General features: G+C 51.9%; 1 protein-coding gene across 7 annotated transcripts in view; it reads right to left on the minus strand.

Annotated features, from left to right (window-relative positions):
- The window catches only part of LEP (leptin), an 81,344-nt gene that overhangs the window by 33,775 nt on the left and 23,068 nt on the right, over window positions 1–24,501 (minus strand). For 2 of the 7 annotated variants that reach the window (XM_019646172.1, XM_019646175.1), the window contains 5 exons: window positions 21,158–21,224; window positions 14,318–14,483; window positions 13,435–13,861; window positions 6,132–6,350; window positions 484–544 (listed from right to left, as the gene is read on the minus strand). The gene's annotated coding sequence lies outside the window, so the exon portion shown is untranslated. Of the gene's footprint in view, window positions 1–483; window positions 545–6,131; window positions 6,351–13,434; window positions 13,862–14,070; window positions 14,103–14,317; window positions 14,484–21,157; window positions 21,225–24,501 lie in introns of those variants that run through there. The other 5 variants (XM_019646173.1, XM_019646174.1, XM_019646177.1 and 2 more) reach the window with 5 other exon arrangements.

Genomic DNA, 24,501 nt, shown 5'->3' on the forward strand with positions numbered 1-24,501 from the left:
CGCTAGTCCCCCACAGATTACTTCCTATGAGGTTGCTTCCCATGCTTAGAACAAACTGCCACCAGATAGTTATTAGCTGGGCTTGAATTGCTTGGTTCCCCAAAGGCATCAGTCACCAAAGCACATTTTTCTAGTGGCATTGGTGTTCTTCAAGTAAATCAAAATAAAGAGTTTTATCAAAATAGCCAAGAACAAAGAATTAAAAATATGAATTTAAAATAGGATACGTAGTTGGAGTTCAGATCCAAAGAAATGCAAGCACCTAAGCATAAACCAGTCTCTTCATTACTAGAGCTGTTGTTCTTTATTTCGTCTAATCATCCTGGTCCTCCTTAGGCTTGGGGAGAATTAATTGACTCTGAATCTTTTAACCTTCTCAGGTGTGTTCCAAATCGGCTCAGATTTGTCAAGGGCCCTGCTTGGTAGCTTTTCTCCAGCCCTGGTCTCCTGTGTTTAATTAAGGCCCCCCTCCTGATTCCTTACCGCTTCTCAGGAGGTGGCTTGGGTTTCTTCTGGGTTTGTCTCAGCCTTGCTTTCTTGTAGTCTGCAGAGAGAAAGAGTAAACAATTAGAGGAAGGTGTCATGTTTCCAGAATATTCGAAATTTGTGACTGCCTTTTTTTTTTGAACCAGCAGGAGCATTTTCCTCAGCTGATTCTATTTCTCAGCCTCAGCTCTTTGCTGAGTTTGTTGTTACTAATCTCTATTGAAAGGTCCCTCGGCAACCAGGTCCCTGATCAGGTTAGATGGTAAACTGGCTTCTCATGTAGCCTGACTTGGCAAAGCCTGCTCTCTTGCAGGTACAAAGCAGGCCGTCCCAGAACATGGCTTTAAATGTACTTTTAGCCAGTGGTGTCACGGAAACACAGTGACTCCTCTCTCGAGCATCCCTGTGTGCTCAGCATGATCCCAGGGGAAGCAAACACAGAAAGGCACTGAAGGAGCTTGGAGTCACTTAAGGGGGAGCCCCTGGGGAGTAAGATACGAAGCACATGGTCCAAATATCACTGAATTCGAGGAGTTTCCCTGGGTGAGGCAAACGTCCCTGAGTAAATGGAGCCGCTTCCTACAGCTCAAGTCCAGGCTGCAGGCCTAGTTTTCCTGGCAGAGGTCAGGGCAGGGGTGGGTTTCTGCTCCCTCTCGGGTCACAAGTGCTCTTGCTCTTGGGAGGACATGAGAGCTGGGAGGAGACGGTTGGAGTTCAGTAAAACCACAGTGTTGAGTTGATGTCCATCCGCAGATGTGGTGAAAAAGGCCTGGACACCAGGGAGGTCCACTGCTGGGCTCTGCTGCATCCTGGTGTGGGCGTGGGGGTTGGGAGTCACTTTTTGGGGGAGTTCAGCCTGTCCAATCCCGGGTGTTTGGGAAGGAGTTGGAGAAGCCCTTGGTATGAATGGAGTTCTTCCCCTTACTAAAGCTGAACCAAGTTGGTTAACACATTACCCGATGCCGTTCCCATCAAAAGGGCCAAGGTATGCCTCAGTCCCATGGCCACAGATGCACTGAGCGGGGGCGAGGCGGGGGGTCGTGAACACTGCTCATGGGAGGTGTGTAGATAGAAATGGCTAGCCGTTTACTGAGTGCTTGCTGAGAGCCAGGCTCACTGTGAAACCGTTACTTCATTATCTTATTTCTTCAGGCGCTCCTCCTCTGCAGAGCAAGAAAGCCTCATCCCGTTTGGGAACAATCGGGACAGAGAAGAATTTAACCGGGGACAGGGCTTGGGGTCAAGAGGGGCTGTCCTCGGAAGATGACTTACTCCCTCACATTAGAGGCCACCTGGAGAGGAAAGGACCTGCCTCCCAGGCACCCCGCTTTGGGGCCCCCCCACCCAGTGCCAGGGCAGGCAGACTCGCCTCTGGCCCAGGTCGTGTCTGGGTTGCCTTAGCTTCAGCGGGGAGCTGGCTGAGCACTGTGCTGTGCGCTTATCATTACATTGTCTCGTTTTATCCTCACCAGGATTCTGTGAGGGAGGATAGTATTTATGCCCCTATTTTTTTTTTTTTTTTTTCATTGCTTTTTTTTTTTTTTAAATTTTTTTTTGGGTACTGCCTTCACCTAAGACTTCCCTAAGTACTGTTTCTCGGACAGAGTTTGTATTTTATAGCTCTTTCCTTGTAACCTACTGTTACTGAAGCCCTNTTTAGCTGAGCCATCCTGCTACCTATTGGCAGCTTAGCGGCTACTCAGCTCGGGCTGGCCTCGAACCGCTGTTGCTCAGAGCTCAAACTCTTGAGCGAGCTCTTAACCAACTGAGCCATTCGGCCGGCCCTTATGCCCCTATTTTATAGATGAGGACACAGAGGCACAAAAGGGTAAAGATTTGCCCACAATCCCACAGCTAGGGGCTGACAGAGCAGAGTTCTCCCCCTGCTCAATCTTAGCCTCCCCACTATGGCGACCTGCCAAGGTTCTGACTCAGTCTACATCGTTCTATCCGTTGGCTTCCCAGTTGGGTGACTGGGATCATTGAGAATCTTAGTGTTAAGAGGGTCTGAAGAACTGTGGAAAGGTGTCCGATCCTGCAAAATTGATCAATAAACAGACAAAAACAGAAAACAAGCCATCTGCACTGTAGATTGTATAAGTCGGCTCGGCCTGCCATAACAGAATAACCACAGACTGGGTGGCTTCAATAACAGAAATTGATATTGTCACAACTCTGGAGGCTGGAAGTCCGAGATCAAGGTGCCAGCAAGGTAGATGCCTGGTGAAAATCGCAGACTGGTGCTTTTGCATTGAATCCTCACGTGGCTTTTACTCTGTTTGCACACGTGCCTGGTGTCTCTTCCTCTTCTTGTAAGGACACACATCCTGTTGGATTAGGGCCCCACCTTTATTACCTTACTTAACTTCAATCACCCCCTTAAAGGCCCACTCTCCAAATATACCACATTAGGGGCTGGGGCTTCAACATATGAATTTTGAGGAGAGACAATTCAGTCTCAACATAGATTATTCAAAGCTATTGTGTCCTTCCTACAGCAGCCCCCACAGCATGGGCCATAGTCTGCTGAGTCCCAGGTGTCCCCTCTCTGCAAGACTTCGGGTGCAGAGACTGCTCCCTGGAAGTTATATCAATGAGAGACCACTGCTCCACTGAGAATTCAATGAAGGTTTTTTATAGAACATTACAGACTCCTGCAGTGCTATAAACTCAACATTTACATGCAATTTTCACTTCAGCTAAAGCTTTACATTTACTCTCGGCACAAGGACTAAAGCCATAGTGCCCTGTCTGGTAAAAGTTTCTATTAATATTACATTTTTCTTTAAGAGTCCTCATAGCTGTCTAAGGTTCTAGAGGGCTATGAGCTTCCCATGTACAAAACTGATTCCTCGGATCCTATCCCTGGAATGGTGTTTCCAGTGAAAGGAATGGCTTCACAAGAAGCCATGCAAACCTTGGTAAAGTAGCGCTAAACACACACACACACACACACACACACACACACACACACACACACCCTGATGTGTAGAGTTTGCCACTTTCCATGGTGTAAATATCCCACCATAATAGCCTTCAAGCTACCAATGGTTTAAAAACTGGCTCACAGAGTTCCTGAATATTCTACATTAGGTTCTCATACACCAGGATGAGTCTGTCCAGCACACCACTACTTGTCCCGATCATGGTCACAGGAGGCATTTAGCAGATTTTAATCTGGATCAGAGAGATCGTGATCAAAATGAGGTTGACTGGCCCCTGCCGGACTGAATCCCACAGTCTCATTTCCATTCTCAGCATACTGTAAACCCTTGAGCACACATCCAAGTCCATCTAACACATACTTCTGTTAAACCTTCCTAACTTGAAAGAATCGCCCACTTGCTGGAGATCAGCCATCCCACCGGCCGTGGGAAATCCCATAGGGAATTGTCAAGAGTTACACGGCAAAGTCAGAAGTTAATCAAGAGCAAATCAGGGTCAGATGGATGGCAGGTGTCAAAGCTGCCCAAGCCTGTGGTGCTTTGCCTGGAACTGACATCTCTCTATTTTCCATTCAACCAAGGCTGTGGAGGCCTCAACCAGGGTTCCCTTCCTGACCTACTACTGATGACAGGGTGGTCACTGTCTCCTTGGGCCCCAAGTGACAGCCAGTACTCCACGTGTGAATATGACCAGGGAGCTTCCATCCCGCAGGCAGAATTGAGGGGCTCCAGGGAGCAGGCCATTGAATGTTCCTAATTCTAAGTTCATGGCCAAGATGTGGCATTTCAGAGGGAAACAGATCTGGGGGTAGACCCTGGAGAACACTGGGTTTGGAGGTAACATACTTTCAAATGAAATCTAAGCAGCAAGCTTTGGCCCTGGAATGTGCTGGCTTCCAGAGTGACCAGTGGGGGGCATGCAAGGGGCAGGGGGGTGGAGATGGCTCCCCTACTGCCTTCCTGGGCAGTGTCCCTGCTGCTATCAAGCCAGGCTTGGTGGGGAGGGAGGAAGATGTGGTGGGGAGCGGGAGGAGGTAAAGGGCCCCTCAATCTCCCCTGTGCCAGGCACATTCTCCTCCTTTCTTCCTTCCTCTGTAAGTTGCTCTCCAGGTTATTCCCCCTGGGTCCCGGTGAGCCAGCTGAAGTGGGTGCGAAAATACTAATAAGCTGATTTAAGGGGAGAGTTTACCTCATTGGACCTTTGGAAAAAAACCTCAGCTGGTACTTTGCTTGATAGGATAACAAGCTTCAGCGGAACTAACCCATTCCACTGCCATATTCTTAAGGTATTAATAAGCTGAAGTTATCAATAATCACTCCTCTAGGGCTGGCTGAGTGGCTCAGTTGTTTGAGTTTGCTTAAGAGCACGAGCTCTGAGCAACAGGGTCGCTGGTTTGATTCCCACATGGGTCAGTGAGCTGCGCCTGAGCTGAGCTGCCGCTGAGCTGCCAACAGGTGGCAGGATGGCTCAGCTGGTGAGAGCACGTGCTCCTAATGACAAGATTGCCTGCTGGATGGTGAGCTATGCCCACCTGTGGCTGGGACTGAACTCAGAACTGCCCGGATGGCTCAGTGGATAGAGCGTGTGCTCAGCAAGGCTGCCGGTTCAACTCCCGCATGAAAAAAAAAATCACTCCTCTAAGTGGAGTCCGCCTTTCCTCCGGCAATAGAAAGACTGAATTGTAAATGGTATCCGTGGGCCCTCCTCTCTTTCTAGAGCTTCTCTGAGCTCAGGGAGGGTGAGCTCAGATGGCTTCACATGTCCACTTACCCTTGGGTCCCTGGCCAGGGTATGGTGACATTTGAAACATCAATAATAAATTATCCTTTCTCTTATATGCTTATGATCTCTATTTATTCATGGGCCTATTTTAAGGAATATGTGAAATTAAAATAATTATAATGGAACATCTACTATGTGCCAAATCCTGTGTTAAGTATTTTATCAATACTATTTCCAAACCTGATAACAACATCATGAGATAGGACTCATAACTACCATTTTATAGACGAAGAAGTTGAGACCCAGAGAAGTTACAAATTGCCCAAGGTCAGTAACTGTTAAGAGTCCAGCCTTGGTCTTTTTGACTCTAAAGCTCACATCTCCCCCACTGTGTTACCATGCTATGTAACACTGTGCATCAGTCAGCACAAAATTATTGTAGGTTGTGCTGTAGTAACGAGTGACCCCCCAAAATCTTAGTGGCTTATAGCAACCAAGTTGTCCTTCATCCTCACTGTGCTGTGGTATTCACATGCATCACAGTTGACTGGGGCTCTGCTCCATCAAGCCCCTGAACTCAGGCTTATGATAGAACAGCCACTGGGCTGTTACCAGTTCCCGCGGTAGAGGGAGAGGAAACTCTGGGGGATCTAAAGCTAGTGATTCAATCCCCTGGCACTGAATTGGCACACGTCGCTTCTGTTCACAACTCACTGGCCAAAATATTACATGACTATTCCAAACCACAAAGCGGGGAAAGTGGGGTCCCACTGGAGAGTTGAGAATAGAAATGACGAGTAGCATTCGAACCTGCCTTCAAGTGCCTGGCACAGGACTTGGCTCCTAAGTGCTCAATAAACGCTATTTCATGCCCCCTCCTCTTCCTCAACTATGAACAAATTATGGTGAAATAATGTTTTTTGGGATCAAGAGACAGGCATAATGACAGCCCCTTCATTTTGTACCCTGTTCAATACCTTCTTTCTCCATTGGCTTGCGGCTGGATCACAGGAGGCTGGCAGCGGTCCACACTTGGATCAGATTGTTCCAGGGTCTCTGTCAATCATCCTCAAATGCCATGTTGTAGGTGACATTCACAAGCACGACTCATGACACCCTCCCATGGGCATCCCCAGTAGGCTCGGGGTGACAGGCAGTCCTGGCTGGCGGGTGTAACTCCACCCCTTCTTTTTCTTCTGTGCAGGGAGGCATATTGGATTGCAAGTGAGTGACAGGGCATTGTAACAGGGATATGCTGAGTCTGTTCTAATTGATAAAAAGTTCACCCATCATTTGAAATCCTCAATAGTTTCTTGTTGATAGTACAGTGCCTAGGACACACCTGATAATGGCTCCAGACATGCGGCATGTCTGGACACCACTGTGGAGGAACTGCGGCTCAAGATGATGCCAGAGAAGCCAGTTATAAAATGAAACATTGTGCCAGTTAATGGGTGGTTTTATCTACATTGTGCCAAAGAATTGGTGGGGGAGAACATTTTGTCCACGCTAACTGGACTGGCTAGTGGTCCTGGCATTGTGCAGATCCAGCCTGGGTATTAAGAATGTGAGCAGAATCTCAGAATGTTAGGCTTGAAAGCATCCCCGAGGACATTTTCCATACATTCCTGTCATGTGACAGATAAGGAAATGAAGACACAGGTGCGTTAAACGATTGGCTCGGGGACATGCAACACAGTGGTTATTCTTTTAGGAGAAGGGCAAATGCAGGCACATCTTCACCCACAGCATTTTTAACATTTTCTGTAGCTATTTCAGAATCCAGAGGCTCAACAGAATGGCACTGCATACTTTCCAAAAGTAGACAAGAATTTGAGAAACACCCTATGGTGCAATGGTTTGTTGCTTAAACTTGCTGCTGACTCATTTGCTTGCCATCAACATGGCCGTGGCATCCCGTCACTGACATTGGCTCTTTTCCCCAACGGGCCCCATCCTCCCGGCTAGGCTGGGAATGCAGTGACGCCAGCCTCATTCGTCCTCGTTGGCTCCGAGCGGGGCTCGGAGGTGAGGTCTCTGCTGGGACACCCCTGGCACATGGGTAGGCCTCCTGTCCTCCAGCCTGAAGTAAGTCACCTGTGGCCCATGAGGTCAGACTGTTCAGGGCCAAAAAGAGGCTGCGGAACAACGAAGCCAAGGGTTTCAGGCTGCATAGTTTTGAGAAAGGACAAACAATCAACGCCTGCTAGCAATAGTTAAGGTGTTTGGGGGGAAAAAAATGTCCTATCCAAAAATCATCCTCAGATCAGGGCCCTAATCCCACTTGACTGTGAACTGTACTTTTTCATCCACTTTGGGTTCTTGCCTCTTGAAATGTCTTTAGTTTGAGACAGGCGATTTGGTGGTGGGCCTTTTCACATGCCCCCCTTTCTCAAGTCCATTTCAGAAGGCTCCTTGCTTCAGAACCTAGGAAGGAGCTCAGAGCAATTCTGCATGGTCCTAGGGCAGGGTCAGTGGCCAAGCTCTAGGTTGTCCATGGTCACTGCCTAATCTAGGATTTTGGCAGCTCTCCCGGCCCCACAGGGCCAGATGCAGGAGGCAGCCCTTGGCATGGACAGAGAGCTCTCAGGCTCAGGGCCAAAAAGTCAGCCCTTTCCCCCAGATGGAGCGCATGGGACTTTCCCTCTCCCGCCAGTTTAAGTGGCTTAGAGAAGTGTTTCGAGTTTGGTTGGGTAGGGGAGCTGAGAAGATGGAGCTGGGTGCCATTCTGGGACAACTCTTCCCCTAACCCACACTAAAGAAGAGAGGAGGAGGAAAGAGACGCAAGCATGAGAGGAATTCTGGGTCACCCTGGCTCTCTCCTTCTCTCCTTTTGATGCACTGTTGAAAAGTCGTTGTGGAAAGTCTTGCCGTTTCCAGCCTTTCTTCTTGCTGGCTTTGGTACAAAGTCACAGACACAGACATGGACGCAGAGTCACAGACACACACCGTGCACACCACTCCACCTTATAACACACACACTGGTCATTCCTTCTTGGCCACTAGGTTCAGATCCCGGAAAACCTTACTGGTAGAAGCATTCATGGCTGAAGAATTGAAGGCTTTAAGGGTAAGCAGAGTTAGAAGAAAGGTCAGGAAGGAACTAGAGAAAACCCTCATAACTGGTTTACAGTCAGGAAAGAACACAACCCAAGTGCACCCTGAATAAAGGATGCTTTAGGACATATCAGACCCACGCTGGTGGAAATAAGACCTGGTTCAGCCCAGCTAGGGAGCAGTTTGGCAACATGTATATGGCCGGACATGCGCTCTTTCAAGGACGGGCAACCCTACTTCTTGGCTACACGCTAGAGAAGCAAGCTCAAGATTGTTCACTGCAGAGTCATTCATGACAGTGAAAAACTGGAAACAACTTAAATGTCATCGGTAGATGAATGGATGAATTGTGATCCATTTGTACAGTTTAACGTCATTTATCAGTTAAATTGAATGGGCTGAGTCTCTACCCATCAACGTGAGGAGACCTCAGAAACAGTTTTAGGAGAAAACCAGCAAATGCCAGAGGAACACCACTTATGTAAATGAAGAAACACTCAAAGCACTGTGCTGGTATAATTTATGAGTCATTCATATGTGGTGAAGTATGAACACATGTATGAAGAGAATATCAACCCATTTCAGGAGAGCTGCTGCATTTTGGAGGGAGGAAAGGGGGTATAAAGGCTCTTCACCGAGTCTGTAAGGTTTCATTTAAAAATAATGATCATCTGACAAAAGTATGGCAAAACGTTAACATTTGCTATTTCTGGTGGTGGGGACAAAGCTTTCATTATATTACTCCTTGTATTTTTCTGTATGTTGGAAATATTTCAAAATTGGACAAAGGAAAGAAAATCGCCATGGCATTTTGGTACAAATTTATGCGAGCAGTCACGGGTACGGAACTGCGATTTTCCATTTTCATCTTGTTCCTGAAAGGAACTTTGCAGGATCTTCCTTCCTTGTGTCTCCAATGAAATGCTTGTAAATGTGCTTTTTTGTTGTTGCAGAAACAGCATCGAAAAAAGCATTTTTTCTAGCCAGTTAGTCTGTGCTTTCCTGAGCTCGTGACTCAGAGTAATTGACTTTGTCTCTCTCATCCAGATACCTGGAAAAACCAAACACCAAGCAGGTTGCAGCCAACCCCTCAGCACTTCTTCCCAGTCCCTGGATGGAACTGTGGGGGGGGGCTGCCCCCTCTGCCTGGAGGGAAGGCCCCAGGCTCTGGTTTACTTTTTCTCTCCTTTCTTTCCCAAAGGCTGTTTGCAAAACCCTGCTCCTTGGCCACCCAAACACCTCTCTTTTCTATCCCAGCCCTTAGATACCTCTCTTTCTAGTGACTGCCCCAGTGCTGACCCACTAGAACAGGGGTTCTTAAGCTTGAGTGTGAATCGGAATCACCTGAAAAGCTTATTAAAACACATTGCTGGGCCCCACCTCCAGAGCTTCTGACTCAAGAGGTCTCGGTGGGGCCTGCTGATGTGCTGGAAACTGTTCTCCGAAAGAAAAATTAGCACTGATTTGTAGCGTTTGGCAATTTCCACGATTTCAAGCCCCCGACCCGACTGTCACTAAAGGTGGAGTTGCAGTGGGGCTGGGTACAGCTGGCTCCCTCGAGGGGATATAAACGATCTCAGCACCCCCTTGGCACTGGAACCTGAGAATGTGCGTTTCTAATCACATCTCAGGAGATGCTGAACCTGCTGGTCCAGGGACCAGAACCACTGTCCTGGAAGGCTGGGTTGTGAGGGGGATTCCTGGATGGGAAGAATGACCCTGCAACCTTGACCTTCAAAAGCCCACTTCCTGAAAAGGACCCAAGATGGAGACTTCTTGCTCTAACAGTAAAGGCAGCTCATGTCCTGGGGACTAACATGGGCTCTGCTGTAGAGAAGACAAGCCAAGGTCCCCCTGAGGTGGTGTGCTGGTCCCTCTCCTGAAAGCCCCCCACCCCTTCCACAGACCACCAACCATGCTGCTCGCACCTCCTGCCCCTACCTCCCACCTTCCCAGCCCCAGGCCCTGCGTCCAAGGAGCACAGCTCTGCAGGAAGGGAACACACCAACGCCTAGGTCTCTCCAAGGAAAGAGCCATGTCTGAGGGCGTCACTCGCGGAACGAGGCAGAGATGCTGGGCAAGAACGAAGGGAAGGGGATGGGAAAGGAGACATGAGAGAAGGAAAGGACAGAAAGGGAGGGTGGGAGGGAAGACGGAGTCTGAAACAGAGAGGCTGCGGGTGGGGCTCAGAAGCTTCCAGGGCACTTAGGTTGTACCCCAGATTAGGCAAAAATGAAAGTACCAGATGACAAACACCTGTTCCCCTACTAGTGACATAACAGTTCCCTCTGAGAGCGCTCTAGGCTCCGACTATCACTTCCCCAGGCCCAGCCCAGATAAGGCCACCTCTGGGAAGGACAGAGGAGGCTCTGTGGGCTCTGCTGGGATGGAAAGACCATCCCCCGGGAGGAGGTAGGATTCACTTGCGGCGCAGTGTTGCCATACACACCTGTGATATTATCGAGTTGGTATATAGGATCATATGTCATCTCGACTATAATAACTCCAGGTGCGTTTGACATTTCTATTCAAATTGCACTTTGGGGAAACCTATAGGCTTTCATTGCTGGTAATTTCTCTTGACTCCCAGAGCCTGGCATTCCCATCTCAGCCTGCCTCCTGCCTCACCTGGCATGCCCACAAGCTCCTCTGCACCCTTACAGCTCCCGCCCTCAAGCAAAGCTGCTGGGACCAGTCCTAACTCGCGTGGGAGGTGGGCCTGGGGGGGAGGGGAGCACATGGTAGCTGAGAGAAGGAATCCAGCACATTCCACTCATGTCACAGACGCAGAGGCCCAGGGAAGGAAGGAGACTGGTACAAGGCCACTGCATCAGCTTGGCCCAGTGTGGATCACAGCACCTTGCCTAGGTGCTGCCGGGGCACCTTGAACAGTCAGGGAGGGGGACATCAGGCACCTGGAGGGACTTCCCACTTTGCCGTGCACTCCCCACCCCCCCATCTCCCCTTCCTTTCTAGGCCTCTCTTCACCCTGTCTGTGCCACCTCCGTCCCTCTTCTCTTCCTCCTGGGGCCTTGTTGACTTGCTTCAACCCTCAGTGCTGGCCACACGAACCTGGGCTCTCCGCACACCTCGGGTCTGTTTGGGTGGGTCAGGGAGGGGGCATGGCTGGGTTCAGTCAGCCGACTCATTGCCAAATGGAAACACACACAAAATGCAGAAAGACACAGCCACACACGGGCAACCAAGCAGAACCCTCCCCAGAGCCGGCACCCTTAGACTTGGGGTGGGGGCCTTCCTTTCTGTAGTGGTGACTGTTCCTTGTCCCGACAATGGCTACTCTTCATGCTCCTGCAAGGCCAGCATTCTTATCCCACTTTACAGACGGGGACACTGAAGCGCAGAGCAAAGGACTTCCCTGAGGTCCCACAGTACAGGGAGGGCGTGAGTGAGGTTTGAATCTAGACCTGATTGACTCTGAAGGTCAGGCTCTTTCCATTAACATCAGAAACAAGCCTTTTCTGAGTGATGTCCTCCCTGGCCCCCTCCCTTTCCTGGGAATAGTTTCCCTAGAGCGCCAGGGATTTCAGCTGCTTCAGGGGCTCAAGGGAAGGGCTGGGGACAGTCAGATGCTTGGGACGTGGACCCAGAGCCTAGTCTGAAAGGTGGCCTGGACCCAGGATTGCAGCCTGGGGGGCAGACACCCTCCTGAGGGGCACCTTCCCTCAGGCAACCTTCCCCTCCCACCTCTGGCCCTGAGCTCTCTCCAGCTGCTCCCCAGCGCTCCTCTCAGGCTTTGCGCCCCTCAGGAACACCCCTCACCGAAACTCTGGTCCCGCTAGGAAGATCTGCAGGCCGTGCCCTCCAAGGACAGTGCAGCACAGCGCTGGGCTCAGCCCTCGGGGAGTGACCCGTGAATGAAGCGCTTCGGAGGCTGTGGGGTGCACTACCCGACTACGGCCACACGGTGCCACCCTTGCGCTGCATGCGCAAACCCCACCCCAATGCCGGCGAGCGAGCAGGTGGCTTAGCAAGACCTGCTTTGCAGCTGGGTGGTTGGGGTGTCCTGGTAGCTGCAGGGGCAGGAGCTCCTGCAGACATTAGTCAGCCCCTCGGCCTTTGTCACCATCCTGCCTCTCCCACTGATGTCTGGCTGCATCCAGGTGGGGGCTCCGTTTACTTCACACATCTACAGTGATTGCTTCCAGCCCTCCTTTCTGAACCCCCAGTGAACCTCACCCCACTCGGGATCCTTCAGCACCTCTGCACTCTGTGGGCCACATACCAGCACTAGCGGCTTCTGCAGGGGCAGGAACCTTCTCACTGCTTTCCTTTTTGCAGGCCGTGGCTCTGGTGCAGCTTGTAACAGGTAATAGGCTTGGGGAGGCCTGACACCACGCCCCCACCTTGGGCTGGGCTGCTCAGGCCCAGCAGCCATCCAGGGCCACGCGGGAGGATTCCAGATAAGGAGGGGTGCTGGAGCCCGTCCTTTCCTGGGCAGAGAGCATTAAGGTGCATGGGACCCCTCTCAGTGGTAGAAAATGAGAGGGAGACCGGTGTGGCCATCCCTGACCTGCTGTGCTCACTGCAGCTCTGGAAGCCAATTCCAGGCCTGTCTGTATATGTATCCATGAGGGTGAGGGAAGGCACGATGCCTTGAGTGACAGTCCTGCCAGAAGTGCCTCCGGGGTGGGAAAGGTAATTCCCCAAAAGGAGCCCAGAGGGAGGCTGTCTGCAGATAGAAGACAGAAGACCTGGGGCCAAGCCACCAACACGAGGCCCAGCACATCTTTAATTGAGCCACTGCTGTTTCCTTCTCACCTTGTGGGCTCTCCCATTAGACACTGCACACCAGTAAATGATGAACAGGCACAGAGAGATGCAGCCCGTGCCCTAGCGCTGTTCAGCAGCTCTAAGGCAAAGCCAGGCTGACGGCTCCACTCCTCATCCCTGGGTGTGAGGTGTGACTCACCTGGAGCCCTCCAGGTGTCTCTCCCGTAGACCAGGCCTCCCGCAGATACTTTTTGGGGTAAGGGCTTCCTGACTACTGTTGAGAGGAACAGCAAGCCCAGACCGCAAAAAGATCCAAAGGAGACAGCAGCCCTCCTTGGGCAGGAAGGAAGGTGCACCCCTCCAGGGCTGGCTTCCAGGGGCCAGGGCCTCAGGAGAGGGGAGCGGAAGAGGGGGCCCGGAGCCCCAAGAAGCAGGCAGGCAGCAGGAATCCGGTGTAACCACGCCCTCCACCCATCACAAGGTCATTCTTACCTGGTCCTCTTTGGTCCATTTTGTAGGGGAGGCCGGCAGAGTGGGGGAAACTGTAGTTCACGCCTAGTCAAGGGGCTATTTGAATTCGCATGTCTCCCCTTCATGGTCCACAGCTCCCTGTTCTCTTTGACCTGGGAGTATCTTAGTCTCCTGCTGTGATTGGAGTCCAGTCGGACAGTCTGGTTTTGGGTGGAGGTCTTCATGCGGCCTCTGTGCTTGCTGGGGTGGGGGGCTGGGCCCACACGGACCTAAGCACCATCCTTGGTTCCACAGCGGAGTCAGCACACCCAGGTCCCATTGGAGACTCTCCCAGTCACAAAACGTCAAGAACACCAAGAAGATGTGATTGGACCAGACCTCTGGGGACAGACACCTTTGAACTTGTAGTCGAGGGCCTCTGGTCTGTTCTGACAATGCCCTCTGTTTTCTGCAGATAAAATTGTTATGGAAAAGGCAGGGGTCAAGGACAAGGTGGGCTTAGCCTCATGAAACCTCTCTTGCTCACGTCAAATGAGCCGCTTCACAAAGGTGGCAGCTAAGGCCCCGTGTCTCAGTGGCCTCCTGCTTCCGTAACGGAGAAGTCAGCAAAGCTCCCCAGGGTACCTGACTAGCCCGGCCCAGGTCTACCTGCCTTACCTGGAGGACCCTCCGGAGGTCACAGCCCAGAGNCCGCTGTTGCTCAGAGCTCAAACTCTTGAGCGAGCTCTTAACCAACTGAGCCACTCGGCCGGCCCTTAACCTCTCTTGCTCACGTCAAATGAGCCGCTTCACAAAGGTGGCAGCTAAGGCCCCGTGTCTCAGTGGCCTCCTGCTTCCGTAACGGGGAAGTCAGCAAAGCTCCCCAGGGTACCTGACTAGCCCGGCCCAGGTCTACCTGCCTTACCTGGAGGACCCTCCGGAGGTCACAGCCCAGAGGAGTGAAGTCGTAGATCGGTCAACGTTGCAGGTCTGCGGAACGGATGGCTCCGCCTGCTGTCCGCTGCGGAGCTCAGGGTAGGATGGTTTGTCCTGTGATTTTCCTGAATGAGCGGAACAGCATTCGGGTCCTGCTGGAGAGAGTGGGCCCTCGCTCTTACCCCACTGCCAACACAGGCGTGTTAGCAAGGGCCGCCTAGAGACGCTGGCCCTGCTCTGTCGGCTGGTCCAGGGGAGAGGCCAGAATGCGGGACCATAGGTGACAGTGTGTGGCCACAGGGCAGGCTGCAGCGGAGAGCACAGGGCAGCAGAGGCCCTCAGGATGTCCGTGGGGGACAGGTGGCCACGCTGCCCCCACCCAGGTGGGCCTGGGCTTCACAGGAGCTCAGGGCCTGAGCTTATTTTCTCAGGAGGAAGAGGAGGAAGCCCATTTCTGCCCAGGGAGCAGGCCTCTGTTTCCTAAATGCTCATCCCCCAGCCTGGGGAACCTGTACCGGGTGGTGACTCCAGGTGGTGGGCAGCTGCATCGTGAAGATGGGCCTGCTGCCTGCTTCAGGGGCTTCAGGAGGGGAGAGTCACCTGCAGCTGCTGCCAGGGCCCTGCTAGGGTCACCCCACCAGGATGGTTCCTGGGGACCTCTCGGGGCTCCATTCCCACATGCCCTGCCTGCCTCTCTTCCCTGGCTGTGGCCTGGGCCAGAACCAGCATGGGACAACATTGGGGGAGGCACACTTGGTGGGTTTGAGCTCAGCCACACAGGCCTTGGTGCCTGGACCCCGAGGCAGGGCTGGTGAGGGACCCTCCCCACTTGCACAGGGCCCCCCAACTGTCCCCTCCATCCCCTGTGCTCTCTTTGACATCAGCATGGCCTCCTCTGCCAAGGCTCCTCCCTCTGACATCTTCATTCCCTGCAAATCAGCACAGTGCTGCTCGCTTTTCCTCACAGACCCCAGGGAGTAGGTACTATTTCCATCCTTCTCCTGGGGAGGAAGCTGAGACGTCCTCGTCCTCGACCATCGCTGACAGCCCCTCTCTGGCCCTCCCCACACTTTTGCTGTCTCCCATTCCCTGTCTAGGGGTGTTTCTGTTGCCTTTCAATCTCAGGCAAAGTTCTAGTTCCACTACCTAAAAGTGGGTATTTGACCTCTCTGTACCTTAGTTTCCTCATCTCTAAAGAGGGCAGCATAGCCTGTGTCTGGGTCAAACAGAAATGTCGTGTGCTCCTGCTACCAAGTCTACCCACCTGTACACACCCTCACCCACCCACCTGTCCACACCTGCACTCACCCGCACCCATCTACCTGCACCTACCCGTATCCACCCACCTGTACACACCTGCACTCACCCACACCCACTGACCTGTACCCACCTGCACCCATGCACCTGTACCCACCTGCATCCACCTACCTGTACATACCTGCACCCACCCACCTGTACACACCTGCACCCACCTACCTGTACATATCTGCACCCACCCACCTGCACCCACCTGCATCCACCTACCTGTACATACCTGCACCCACCCACCTGTACACACCTGCACCCACCTACCTGTACATATCTGCACCCACCCACCTGCACCCACCTGCATCCACCTACCTGTACATACCTGCACCCACCCACCTGTACACACCTGCACCCACCTACCTGTACATATCTGCACCCACCCACCTGCACCCACCTGCACCCCTGGACCGCTTCCCCTTCTGATCCACAGTGAACAGTCCTGCTCTGATCTAAGGCCCACCCCTCCTCTGTACCTGGGTCCCACCCCTCCCACCACCTCCCGGACATGAGCCAGCAAGCACCCGCTCTCTCCTGAACAGTCAGTCCTCCCTCCCATCACCCACCCTAATAAAAACCCTGCCCTGGCCGCCAAGCTAAAGGGCTCCAGCGGTTGCCCATCTTGCAGGCAAAACTCAAGTCAATTTGCTACTCCTCTCGCCTCTGTCCCACTCTCTCCTGAACCCCCTGCAGTCCCTTTGGTCCCCAAGACTACGCCTATCAAGGTCACCATGATGTCTGTGCTGCTGAGTCCAGTGGTTGGTTCTTAAAATTCGTCTCACTCAGCCTGTCAGCAGCCTTGGACGCAGGTGGTCACCCCGTGCTCATTTCCATCGGCCCCAGGACTGCAGTCCCCCTCGTCCCCTCCTCCCCACTGGCTTCTCCTTCCCTCCTTTGAGGGCTGCAGCCCAGTGCTGGCCACTCCTCATCTCCGGGACCTTGCAGCAACGTGGTTGCAGCCCTGGTGCCTCCTCTCCACTCCCTCTGCACTCAGCCCTGGGTGGTCTCATCCAAGTCAATGTGATAGCCTGTCTGCACCCCCATTTCTGGTCTGCCCCAGCTTCTACCCTTAAAGGCCTCTCTGATTCCGACTCCTTGAGCCCCTCCCCCACCAGGATTGGCCCAGCTGTTTTGATCCTGGCCCCTCACCCCTCTGGTAATAAGCTGTGTACTTTGCCAGGACGCTCACCGTCCCAATGTCCCTCCTGGGGTTTGGCAAAGCATGACAAATGAGATGGTACACGGGAAGAGGTCCTCAGCTGCCCGCCCCTGCTCCAGCTCCGAGGACCAGGTTCTCAGAAGTGCTTTCCTCAGGCTACTCCCTGCTGATGGGAGGAGTGAGGGACCCATGTAACATCTCTGATCTAGTGGGGCACAGCTTGGGGAGGCTGGAGGTCCCTCTGTCCCCCCAGCACTTCCGCCTGGCACCTTGACTGCCCAGACAGACCCCCACACTGTCCCTCATCCGAGCCCAAACCCAGGCCCTTTGCTTGTCCCGAGGAGGCCGTCCCTCCCTCCCCCAGGATTCTCTCCTCTCCATCTCCCAGGTCATCTTCACCATCCCCCGCCTTCGCTTTTTCCCTGTCTGAACCCCTCCCAGCTCAGCCTCCATCAGTTCCACCTCCTTCATGGGACTTCGCTTGGATTTCTTAACCCTGTTCCTGAATCCCCGTAGCATGTTCCTCTGCACCCTCAGCTGTTTACTTGGCAGATGTTAACTGAGTGCCTGCCACACGCCGAGCCCTGTGCCGGGTGCTGGAATGCCAAGATGAGTCTGCCACAGACACTGCCCTCCACGAGCCCCTGCTTCGAAGGGAAGTGTAGATATGGCCCCCTGGATGCCATGAGCCCCTCAGACAAAACCCACCCTGCACTGAGCTCATCTGCCTCCCCAGGGAGCCCAATCCCCCTCCTGGGAGCACCTCTGCCAATGGCACCAGCACAAACAATAACGGGCAAGGCAGGCCTTGATGGGTGCTGGAGAAGTGCTGCAGGGGGGCCCAGGAAAAGGGAGACTCTTCCAGGCTGGGTGGGGGTGAGGATGAGGAGGCCTTGTTGAGAGCTGCACTGGGCAAAGTGGGAGAGGTTTGAACTTCTGGGACCGGGAGGCAGAGAGAAAGAAAGGCAGAGCAAAGGATCCCAGTGGAAACCTGCTAGGGTGTGGGGGCACGGGTTTCTAGGAGCAGGAAGGGGAGAAGTGAGAAACGGTGAGAGTCTACTGCCAAAGCTTGGCCTCTGGTGCCAGGCTGAAGGTCTGCATTTCCTCCAGCGAGCAGGGAGCAACCTCTGAAGGTTTCTGAGCTGGAAAAATTTGTGAAGTTGACTGCAGGAGGGAGAGGCTGTGGTTGGGCGGGAGGAAGTTAGAGGCTTTGCCACAATTCTGATTAGAGGTAATGGGGGGATCTGACCTAGAAAGATGGAAAGAGGGCACTGACGCAGCGAATTTAGGAGGATGTGATAGACAGGAGAGAACAGTGTGTAGGCCGTCAGGGAGGCCCTAAAGGCGAGAACAGGGGGGCAAACGCAGGTGGGACCACATACAACCGACAGTCCAATTTAATAAACAGGTGTGGAAGACCTACCACATACGAGGCCGCTTTCAGCTCTCATGGTGGAGGATTTGAGAGTGACCATATGTGAAGGGCCGAAGGGACAGAGGGAGGCAGAAATCAAAGCTGGAGGCTGCCAGCAGAGTAGAAACGAAACGGGCAGAAGGGCGGCATGCCCGCGGACACTTTCACTGGCTCCAGGCCTGTGTGTGCAGGCCCCGCTGGCACTGTCCCAGCCGCCCTGGCAGGGTGGAGGGGAGTCAGCAGGACATGCACGCAGAAGTGCAACCAGGCAGCCTGGCAGCACAGGCTGTGCAGGGCAGGTTGGACTGGGTGGTGGGCGGGGTCTCCTGAGACGGACGGGTCTGGGACCCCAGCACTGGAGCAGGGGAACTCAGCAAAGGTCCCAGAGGGGCACCGCCCAGCAGTGGACACCTGGCACAGGCAGAGCCCCTGGGTTCCCGTCCTGGCTCTGCCAACGGGCTGGGCGACCCTGAGGGTCTCACTGCCCCTCTCTGAAAGGCCAGCACTAATGCGTTTTATGTATCAAACGGGAGCGTTTCAGACATACAAAGGAGAGGGTGCCACCACCTCAGTGAGCGGAGCCTCCACCCTTCCCCTGGCTGCTTTGCCCAAGAAGCCACCTCATTTCTAACACATCTGAAGTTCAAAGTTCTGAATGTATTTTGAACCCCTGCACGTGCTCCTCCCATCCCACTGCCCCAGCATATAGAAGACACCCCGGCCCTCACCGGCAACCTTGTACCACAGTAGCCTCCTACCTGGTCATTCCATACCCATTTGCCCCTCTGCAGCCACAATAATTTAAAAAAAAAATGCAAATCTGCTCATGTCCCTCCCCTGCTTTAAAAAAAATCCTTAAATGGTTTCTTATCACGCTTAAAATTAAATCCACGCATGATCACCTGCCCCTGCCTAGCTCCCTGGGCTCCTCCGATGTCAATCTTTCCTGACCTCCTGATTCTCCAGCCACTCCGGCATTCTTCCAGCTCTCGAACATGCCAACCTTGCCTCGGGACCTTTGCCCTTGCCATCCCCTCTGCCAGGAATGCCATCCTTTTCCGCTCCACCTGGGTAACTCCCTTTCAGCCTGCAGCACGGGGCTTCATGATCACTCCCTCCAGGAGGCCTCCCCTGAGCACCCAAGTGAAATCCACTCTGTTAGTCTGTTGCATAGCACCCTGTGCGTCTTCCCAGCACGTCATCTCCTTTTGCAAACATATATTTATTAGTGTTTGCTTGTTTAACGTCTGCCTGTCCCCCTGGACTGTGACTCCGTGAGGACAGAAATCTTGTCTGTCTTGTTAGCGGCTGTATACCCAGCAGCCATAGAGAGTGTTGATAGAAGGAAGGGAGGGTGAGAGGGAGGGAGGAAGGTAGGAAGGGCCATGTTCTCATGTTGTAACTGCTACTATCCAGGTGACCCTCCCTTCCCAGAGAGCGCAGGGAGATGGTCTCTTTGAATGTGCATCCAAATCTATTCCTGTGTAATCGAACTCAGGTGAACACTGGGCAATTCTGCACTGTGACTTCATCCCCTGCGGAATCACCCTTGATAGCTCTTTCTTCATTTTGGCTTCCTAGTTCTTGATTTGTGACATGTCATTCCTTGTAATTTTTCCCACTTAGTATTTACGTTTTTCTTTTTCATGTTAAAATAGAAATATTTCTTATTCAAGTTTTACTCATTAATTTACAGGCCATTCTTTTTATCAGCTCAGTAATCATATTTTCCAGATCTATTGTAAGTCCTTATTGTTCTCATAGCTTCATTAACTATAAATTGAAACTAAACAGAGTCTCAGTTGTGTAACATCTGAATCTTAGTCTTGTTCAGGAAATAATTTAGATAAAAATAACCATTGTATATTCTGAATGGGGTATGAATGAAGGTACCACAGTTTATAGAATTTCATTCTATTAATAACTTGAGCGTTTCCTGATTTGTTTCTTTCTGATGCTAATAGAAATCCAACCTTCCACTCCCATCCACCCATCTGAACTCGCTGTATCTGAGCACTTGGACTCTGAGGAGAGGGCCTCAACTTCTGAAAGCTGCCATGATTCCCAGGGGGCTGCCTCTCCAGGATCTTGCCTCAAGGAGACAGAGCCGTTCACAAAGGTATTTGTGTTTGCAGGGAGAACTCTTCTCACATTTAAAGTGGCCTGAAAGCATCACCCTCTGAACTTAGGGGGAGCGAGAAACAACATGAATGGCACAACGGGGAGCATACTGTGCTCCGTGAGGGGTTCAGGGAGTTGTGCTACTGGACCTGCCTGGAGAGGTGGTCTGGGGCTCAGAGCTGTGGGCAGGGGCACACCCGAGCCGCTGGGGGCTGGTTCTCAGCAAGCGCCAGCAGCGGAGCTGGTCTGGAGGGAGCCTGGGGACAGAGAAGCAGAGGCTTTGGGCAGGTTTTCCAGGCCTGTCAGGGAGGGAGGCAGCCTGGGTCTAGAGGACGGAGGGCCCAGGCCTGCGCTCGCCTTCAGGCCCTGCCTGCCATACTGTTACCTCATCCTGGGCAGCTGAGAAGTCCTCTGGGGACCAGCCCAGCTTCCTGGGCTGTGGCTCCTGACTCAGCAGGGGACAGCCGCTGGACAAAAGTGTGCCAGGCCCTGGAATGCTCCCCTGACCCCCTTCTCCCCACAGTCAAGGAATACGCCTGCCTTCAGGTCTTCTCTGCCTGTAGTGAGTCAGGCCCTAGGCCCTGGCACCACCTGGGAGAGCGGATGGGAAGTGGTGACCCTGACCCTGCAAAGGTCATATCCAGACACAGGGTCAGCGCACAGCCCCTTGGGAAGCCCTGAAGAAAAGCCAGCTGCTGTCTTCCTCCCTGCTTCTGCTTCCTTTTCTTTCCCTCCCCTCCTCCCCCCTTCTTCTCTACTCCCTCCTACTTGCTTGTCTTCCCTTTGGGAGTTCCCTTCTCTAGGCCTCTGTCTTCCTCCTCTATTCTTACCTTTCTCTGTCTTTCTGCCTGTCTCCCCATCAAATCTGCTTCCTGTGAACATTTGGTCTTCTTCTTCCTGGGGCAATAAATAAAACCAAGGGAGAAAAAGGCAGTGAGGAAGGTGAAGGGGAAGGCCAAGGTGTGGGCCACCCAGTTCCCACCTCAGGCCTACAGAGTGCAGGGACCAGGCAGTCCTGGGAGGGACGCTTGGGCCAGCAAGGTCAGCCATTCCCGCCATTTGCTGAGAGCGACGGCATGACTGCAGATGAGGACAAGAAAAACTGAATCTCCTAAATGTGGGTAAGGAAAGGCTATTTGGCATCATGAGTAATTTTGACGACTGACCTGGGGCAGAGAGGTTAAAAGGCTGGTGTTGGACTTTCGCTGTCAGCCATGAGGACTGGACTTGCCCTCCTGACATGAACAACAAAACGTATGAAGTGACTGTTTTCAGCCATTGGGTAGCATGGGACTGTAATTATTGAGAGAAAGGAAATATATGATGTGAGGCCCACATTTGCCTCAGATTTCACTCAGGTACTTCCCAGATGGCAGAGATCAGCGTCCTGGGTTGCTGAATTGGCTAAAATGTGAGGGGCAGGATAGTTATTAGGGGCCAAATTGTGTGTCTCTTCTCCTCCCCCCTCTCTTTCCCTCTCTTGCACGCCGCGTGCATTTACTTGTTTGAACTGGGAGTCAAATGACATGAGAGATCTAGATATGAATGAAATGTTCGTGTTCCCCCCCCGCCCCAATTCACATGTTGAAGCTCTAACCCCCAGTATCTCAGTATGTGACTGGCTGTATTTAGACCTCGGCCCTTTAAAGAGGTGATTACGTTAAAATGAGCCCGTTAGGGTGGGTCCTAATCCAATCTGATTGGTGTCCTTACAAAAAAAGGAAATTTGGACTCACAGACACCTTGACCTTGTACTTCCAGACTCCATAACTATGAGAAATAACTGTGTGTGGTTGAAGCCACTCTGTCTGATGGTTGTTACAGCCATCCTAGCAAACTATAATAATACAACAGCAGACAGCAGGGAGCTGGGCTGAAAGAAGACGGCGGCTTCTACAAGGGCTCCCATGGGTGCCTGGCTGAGCACTGGGCTGCTATTCTCCATACAGCCCAGGAGAGAGGGGCTGCTGCACAGAGTTCCCGCCGCGGGGCTTCAAGACCGAGCTGCATTCCAGCCAACAGGAGGGTGACCTCAGTAAGTACTCTGAGCATTCAGGAGTGACCTCAGAAAGGCAGCACCTTATGCGTACTAACCATGGCTTTGAGTAAGTGTCACATTCTAAGGTCAAGGAAAAAAACCATAGTGAAGAAGAAAACTAGCCTGCCAAGATCAAAAAGATCCACTTGTAATTTAATATCTACCCAAACTCAACACCCTTTAAAGAAAGAAAACGCGCGTGCACACACACACACACACACACACACACACAAGAAAACACAAACTAGACTCCCTATGATGTCGCTTCCATAATGTCCAACATGCAATGATAAAAAAACATTTTAGACATGAGAAGCAGCAGGATAGTGTGACCCATAATCCAGAAAAATAGACCCGTAATTGTTTATTGCAAGCCAACACAAACAGGTCCTTAAGTAACAGAAACGTTAGAATCAGTAGACAGGAACTTTTAAACAGTGATCATAAATATGTATGTTTAAGGAACAGATGTAGAATTTTCAGCAGAAGAATGAAAACGATAAAAAAAGATCCAAATGGAAATTCATAAACTGAAAGCTATAAGAGCTAAAGCAAAAAATTCACTGGATACCAAACTTAACACCAGATTGGAGTCTGCAGAAAAAAGGGTCATTGTGCTTAAGACTAGATCAATAGAAATTATCCAACCTGAAGACCACAGAGAAAAATGATTTTAAAAAAAATGAATAGACTCACTGACCCATGGGACAATATCAGGTAATTTAATATAAAAAGATCAGAAGGAAAGGTGGGAGACAATTGAGCAGAAAAGAATCTTTTCAAGAATAAAGGCTAAAAGTTCTCCAAATTTGGCGAAAAACATCAACCTACCATTTAAGAAGCTACATAGCTTAGAGTAGTGCCCTGACTGGGGTCTGGGGAGGAAGAGGAACTGGGCAGGCGCCAGGCAGCCGGAGAAGGCTGGTAATCTGGGGGTGAGGGAGGGAGGGTGCAATGGACCCCAGGCAGGGAGAGTGTGAGGGGAGAAAGGAAGGGCTGGGGGGAGGGAGAGTGGAGGGGTTAGGGAGAGAAGAAGAGGTGAAAGAGAGGGGAAGGGGAGAAGGGGAGGGTGAGGGGAGAAAGAAATAGGGAGGGAGAGGATCAGCAGAGCCAGCCTGGGCTCAGAGAGTTCAAAATGACTGTCTCTGAGGAAGGACACACACGCAGCCATGTTGGACCACCGAGAGCAGCCTCAGGGCAATGAACCCTGCAGAGCGCACAGCCAGTGCTTGAGGAGTGGCTGGGAAAGGAGAAAGATGGAAGGCAATGAGCCGGAGGCACTTTATTTTATTTTTTTAGAAGTTTCCTGGTTGACAGGAAGAGATGAAGACAGACTGTAGCAGCTGAGGAGGGTGGTGGGTGAGACCTGTTGTTGTTTATAGGTTGTGGGAAGCAGGCGGCATAGAAGGAAATGTTTAAAGACAGGAGAAATAGCAAGCAATATTTTTTCAGTCTAGTAGGTATGGGGCCTAAGGCCTCAGGGAAAGTCCCTTGAAAATACCCACACATTGTGAGGAGAAACAGAGAATATGATGAGTGACGCTTGACATGGTGAGAAAGGCGGTTGATGGAGCTTGGTTCTGAGAAGACGTGGGACAATGCATGATCCATTCACATGACAGCTCACACTAACACAATAGCAAGTAAGACACATAACGTTATGTGTTCTAGACACACACATTAGCCCCACGGCTGCCTATGAGAGAGCAACTATTATTTTGCTCATTGTTACTGATAAAGAAATGGAAGCAGGGGCGGCCGGTTAGCTCAGTTTTTGGTTAGAGCGCAGTGCTCATACCACCTAGGTTGCCGGTTCGATCCCCTCATGGGCTACTGAGCTGCGCCCTCCACAACTAGATTGAAACAACTACTTAACTTGGAGCTGATGGGTCCTGGGAAAACACACTGTTCCCCAGTAATCCCCAATTAAAAAAAAAACAGCAAAAAAAGAAACAGAAGTACAGGGAGGTAAGATAAATCTCCCAAGGTTCCCTAGCTAGCAAGGGGTAGGGCTAGGATTTGAATCCAGGCAGTGAGTCTGGCTCCAAAGTCTCCCTCTCAGCCATTACACTGTGACACCCGGAAAGGAATCTGGCTTGGCCACTGGCTAACTCTGTGGCCTTGGGGAGCTTGATT

The sequence above is a fragment of the Hipposideros armiger genome, unplaced genomic scaffold, assembly GCF_001890085.2.
Source record: "Hipposideros armiger isolate ML-2016 unplaced genomic scaffold, ASM189008v1 scaffold_97, whole genome shotgun sequence".
Taxonomy (NCBI): Eukaryota; Metazoa; Chordata; class Mammalia; order Chiroptera; family Hipposideridae; genus Hipposideros; species Hipposideros armiger.